The sequence below is a fragment of the Enhydra lutris genome, unplaced genomic scaffold, assembly GCF_002288905.1.
Source record: "Enhydra lutris kenyoni isolate GAN:26980312 unplaced genomic scaffold, ASM228890v2 scaffoldscaffold23, whole genome shotgun sequence".
Classification (NCBI taxonomy): domain Eukaryota; kingdom Metazoa; phylum Chordata; class Mammalia; order Carnivora; family Mustelidae; genus Enhydra; species Enhydra lutris.
In genome coordinates this window covers 30,370,437-30,376,053 of record NW_019154107.1, presented here as the reverse complement: position 1 = coordinate 30,376,053, position 5,617 = coordinate 30,370,437, and the positions used below count along the sequence as shown (strand labels likewise).

The following is a 5,617-nucleotide window of genomic DNA, read 5'->3' as shown; positions in this document are numbered from 1 at the left end:
TTTTTTTTGTGTGGAAATAATGCAAAACATTTATTTTCTATATCAGACAAGAACACAGCTAAATAATCCAAGTCTACTGCAGCATTATAAAAATCATTTCTTCACCACAGTATAAGATTTAAATGCATCTGCACAAGAGTGCACACTATATAAAAGGAATAAGGTTGCTGCTGCCCTGCCAAGCACTTCTGGTCCCTACCCAGGTCTGACTGCAATACTGGTGGTCCCAAAGGTTCTATCAAAAATAAATTGTGTTTAAAAAATAAAGCATTTAAAAAGACAAGTCAAAATGCCTCAGAAACTGTATCTCCAACTAAAGCTTCATCTATTTTAATGTATTATTTGCCTCCCACTAATAAACCTTTATTTCACTCATTATAACTGAGCAATAAATCTTCCACACTGAAATATCCTCCTTGTCCAATTAATCCAAAGGAAAAAAGCTGAAATGATTGGTAAAGAAAAATGTACAGACTAATACACCCTTTTAATATGTTTTTAAATATTTTTAAGGTTTAAAAAGTGTTTAAAGTTTGTAGTTCCTAGTAGGAAAACATTATCTGAATGAATACCCTAATGGCAGACCACTGTAAAATGTTTCAGTTGCATGGGGAGCAGAGGGGTAGGGATTCTCTTCACAGCACCCCAGCTTTCTTCATGAGAAGGTCAGAGGTACACTGGTTTGTATTATTGCAACATCCATTAGGTGACCAAAATTGCTTTTCCTTCAGCAAGGGCTTTATTTGTCAGAAGGGCATTATGCTTGACCTCCTTATTTGGCTAACAATTTACTGATGAGATTCATAACCTTTGGGTTGCTCTGATATTTTGACATATTCGCTGGGTTCTGGGCAACATCCTGGAAGGCCACCATAAATTCTGGATCCTGCATGGCTGCAAGAACTTCCGGATCACTAAGAATTTCATTGAGCCCAGGCATTCCTGCCATTCCAGGCATCCCCCCTACCATTCCAGGCATTCCTCCAGGAAAATTACCAGGCATTCCCCCAGGAAAGCCACCTGGGAAAGAGCCATACTGAGCTCCTGATTGTCATCTGGCTTCTTCCTCCCTCTGGGCTCTCTCATGTTCTTCCTGAGCCTTCTTAACCCTTTCTATTCTTTCTTTGATCTCTCACTCTTCATGTTTTCACTCATATTTTCTCCGATGTTCAGCAATTTTCTGGATCCTCGGTTGAACTTCTTTCAGCATTGCACTAACATCTTCATCATAATCCAGTTTACAAGCAAGGACAAGATCATGTGCTGCTTCTTCCCAATGGCCCAGAAGTCTATGTGCTTTCCCACGCCACTTATAAGGCTGAGCTGAATCAGGATTTATTTCAATAGCTCTGTCACAGTCTCAAATGGCAGCATTTGGCTTCTGTAATTTGATGAAGACACTGGCTCTCTTGGCATACAGAATGGCCAAGCAAGGATTTAGTTTGATGTCATCTGTGAACAAGTCAATGGCTTTCTGTAGTTCACCATCATTTAGGGCATCAGTGGCAGCCACTTTTTTATCATTTGCCTGATCCATCATTTCCTCGGTTATCTCTACATTTTCAGCTTCCATATCTTGAGGGGCATCAGTATCTGGTTCAATCACACCTTCGTTGTCAATTTCTAGATCACTTTCCTCATTTGATTGTTCATCTGTCTTTATGTTTTCCTCCGCCTTCTTACTATCTGGTTTTTCTTCCTTGATACTGTCTTCTGATTTAGTTTTATGAGGAGCAGGTGGTATTTTACCCCCCATGCTCTCCACCCACTCCTGCAGGAAATGCAGAATGCTCGGATCCTGCTTACACATTTTCTTGAAGGCCCGAAGCTCGCTCACTTTGCGGGGGTCCATGGTCCAGAGGCAGTGGTAGGCGGCAGGCGCAGCTGATGTTGCAACCAGATTCCAGGCGCGGGTACTAGCTCAGCGTGACTATATGAAGTATTTTTAAAGATTCACTAATTTATTTGAGAGAGAGAGAGAGTGAAAGTGGGGACCACGAGGAACAGAGGGAGAGGGAGAATCTCAAGCAGATTCTGGGCTGAGCGCAAAGCCCGACTCAGGTCTCCATCCCATGACCTTAGGATCATGACCTGAGCAGAAACCAAGAGTAGGTAGCTTAACTGACTGAGCCACCCAGGTACCCCAAGGTACAAGGGCTTTTATTATATATTATTCTCTCTACTTCTCTCTGAATGTTTTAATAAAAAACTAAAATGGTGTATCCTCTGAGTTATGGAGTACAGTTTTGGGAGACAGTTACAGGATAATTTTTCAATGTTCTTATCTTTTTTGGTTAGTGATTTTCAGAAGTTCTCTAAAATAAAATTAACTGGCTTTTAATTCTATAGGGGAAATATCATATTCTAAAAGTAAAGGGGAAAATGTGATAGAGGACATTACTGATTAAGAGATTCTTAAAAGAATGCAATATGTGGACATTGGTTTGAAAAAAAAATACCACTTTTAAAAGTGATTGTGAGGGTAAAAGAGGAAGCTATATAAGAGCCGAGTGAGTGTGAGATGATATTAGGGAATTGTTCATTTTTTCAGTTGTAGTAGTATGATGATTTTTGCAAAGGAAAATATTCTTTTCTTCTTCTTCTCATTATTATTATTATTAAAGAGAAACATACTAAAATATTTCAGAGGAAATTGAAAGGTTATTTAGAATTATTTGCTTCTAAATACTAAAAATAGTTGTAGCAAATATGGTAAAATTAATGACGGAAATGTAGGTAACAGAGTCAGAAAATGGTGATAGTAGTAACACAGCTTAGCAGTCTGTCTTCATCATGTGAAAACAGAACAACTACATAGCAAAACCAAATATGACCATCAACAACATTTATAATAAAATGTGATGACAAACTCTTCTCATAGACTTTAAAAGACATGTAGGTCTTTTAACCAAAACCTATAGGATCTGTTGATATCTGTATGATAGTAAAAGGAGAGAGTAATGGCACAGCATATGATAGATCTGACAGCAGAACAACAAAAATAGCGTAAATTCAGCAGAAAACACAGAAGGCCAATTTGAGAACAGCAACTGAAAGTGGTAGTGCTTTTGTCCTCTGCAATACTGGGTGAGTGTAAGGGCCCATGGAAAGTTTAAACCCTTTGTCTGTGGTGTCCTTAGCTATCCAAAAAAAAAAAAAAATTGACTATAGTATTTGCCAATCTCTCCAACCATGGCTAATTTCAAGTTGCCAATGTGATGTCACTGGAATCAGACTTGAGAAAAAATGAAATAGAACACTATGATAAGATATCTCTATCGTACAAACACGATAGGCATGAATAATCTCAAGAGTATAATATAAACTTTCATGAAATACAAATCTAAACTTTTTTATGCCTTGGTAATGTAGTTTCAAAATACATGAATGCAAAAACTGTTAAAACTAAAAAAAATAATAGAAAAATCTAATTTATACTTAGAGATTTCAGCAACCATCTGACAATAAAACAACTGGGCAGAAAATTCTTGAACATGCTAAGCCAACTGAAATTTAAAGAACTATTAACCAACATAAGCTAATTGAAATTATAGAACATTCTATCCACAACAGAATAGATACTCTTTTTAAGTTCTCATAGAACATTAACCATATTTGGCCCCAAAAAAGTCCAAATAAATTAAAACATAATCAGTAGTACAAAGTATGTTCTAGGGTCACAATAGAAATAAAGTAGAAATTAAGAAGGGAAAATATCAGGAAAGCATGCAAATATTTGATAACCAAATAATATAGTTCTATATAACCCATTTGTCAAAGGGAAAAAAAGACACTGAAAAGTGTTGTGAACTAAATTAAAATAAAATGCAATCTATCAACAATTGTGGGATACTTCTAAGACAGTGCTTAAAAGGAAGTTATGGCTCTAAATACTTACATTAGAAAATAAGAAAGGTTTCAAGATAAAGACATAGCTTCCACTTTAAAAAATATGAGGAAGAGCAAATTAAACCCAAATCAGAATGTAAGCAGAAAGAAAGAAGAAAGGAAAACAAAAAACTAATGAAGAAAATTAATGAAGCCAAAAACATTATTTGAAAAGGAGAAATCAAAGTTAAAACTCATCAAATTGTACACAATAAGCATGTGCCACTCTTTGTATATCAATTATACCTCACTAAAGCTGTTTTTTTTAAAGAAGGGGACAAACCTCTATCCAAAATGATCAATATAAAAAGAAAAAAAACACTAATTACCACTATTAGGAATGTAAAGAGGACATAGTGATAAATTACAGATATTAAAGTCATAAGAAGTGACTATTATAACAATTTCATTGTGATAAATCCTACAGCTCAGAGGAATTAATAAATGACTTGAAAGAAACTACCAAAGCTTACTCAGGAAAAAATAGGTAATTTGGATGGCCTCATATTTATTGTATTTATAATTATATATTTATATTTATTTTTGTATCTATAATTGTAAACCTTCCTGCATAAAAAACACCAAGCCCAGGTAGCTTCATCTGAATTCTAAATATTTAAGGATAAAACAATATCAATTCCATGAAAAATTTCCAGAATATTGAAGAGATAGGAAAAACTTCCTAGTTCATTCAATAAGGAAAGCCTTACTCTGAAACCAAAGACAAAGAGATAATACAAGAAAAGAAAACTAAGAGTAGTATCTCTCACAAACATAAATGCAAAAATTCTACAAAAACGTTTGGCAAGTCAAACCCAAAAGAAAAATATATCACTATCAAGCATAGTTTATCCCAGTAATATAGGTTAGAGTAACATTTAAATATGAATATATATATAATGCATCATTAACAAATTACAAAAACAAAGCAAATTTTATTTTTTTAAAATATTTTATTTCTTTTCAGCGTAACAGTATTCATTGTTTTTGCACCACACCCAGTGCTCCATGCAATCCGTGCCTTCTCTAATACCCACCACCTGGTTCCCCCCAACCTCCCACCCCCCGCCCCTTCAAAACCCTCAGATTGTTTTTCAGAGTCCATAGTCTCTCATGATTCACCTCCCCTTCCAATTTCCCTCAACTCCCTTCTCCTCTTCTCCCCTTGTCCTCCATGCTATTTGTTATGCTCCACAAATAAGTGAAACTGTATGTAATTGACTCTCTCTGCTTGACTTATTTCACTCAGCATAATATCTTCTAGTCCCGTCCATGTTGCTGCAAAAGTTGGGGATTCATCCTCTCTGATGGAGGCATCATACTCCATAGTGTATATGGACCACATCTTCCTTATCCATTTGTCTGTTGAAGGGCATCTTGCTTCTTTCCACAGTTTGGCGACCGTAGCCATTACTGCTATAAACATTGGGGTACAGATGGCCCTTCTTTTCACTACATCTCTATCTTTGGGGTAAATACCCAGTAGTGCAATTGCAGGGTCATAGGGAAGCTCTATTTTTAATTTCTTGAGGAATCTCCACACTATTTTCCGAAGTGGCTGTACCAACTTGCATTCCCACCAACAGTGGAAGAGGGTTCCCCTTTCTCCACATCCTCTCCAACACATGTTGCTTCCTGTCTTGCTAATTTTGGCCATTCTAACTGGTGTAAGGTGGTATCTCAATGTGGTTTTAATTTGAATCTCCCTGATGGCTAGTGATGATGAACA

The 5,617-nt window shown here is 36.2% G+C and overlaps 1 pseudogene; it reads right to left on the bottom strand.

Moving 5' to 3' along the window:
• Positions 1 to 757: 757 nt before the first annotated feature.
• LOC111150563 lies at positions 758 to 1,855 on the bottom strand (annotated as a pseudogene).
• Positions 1,856 to 5,617: the final 3,762 nt, after the last annotated feature.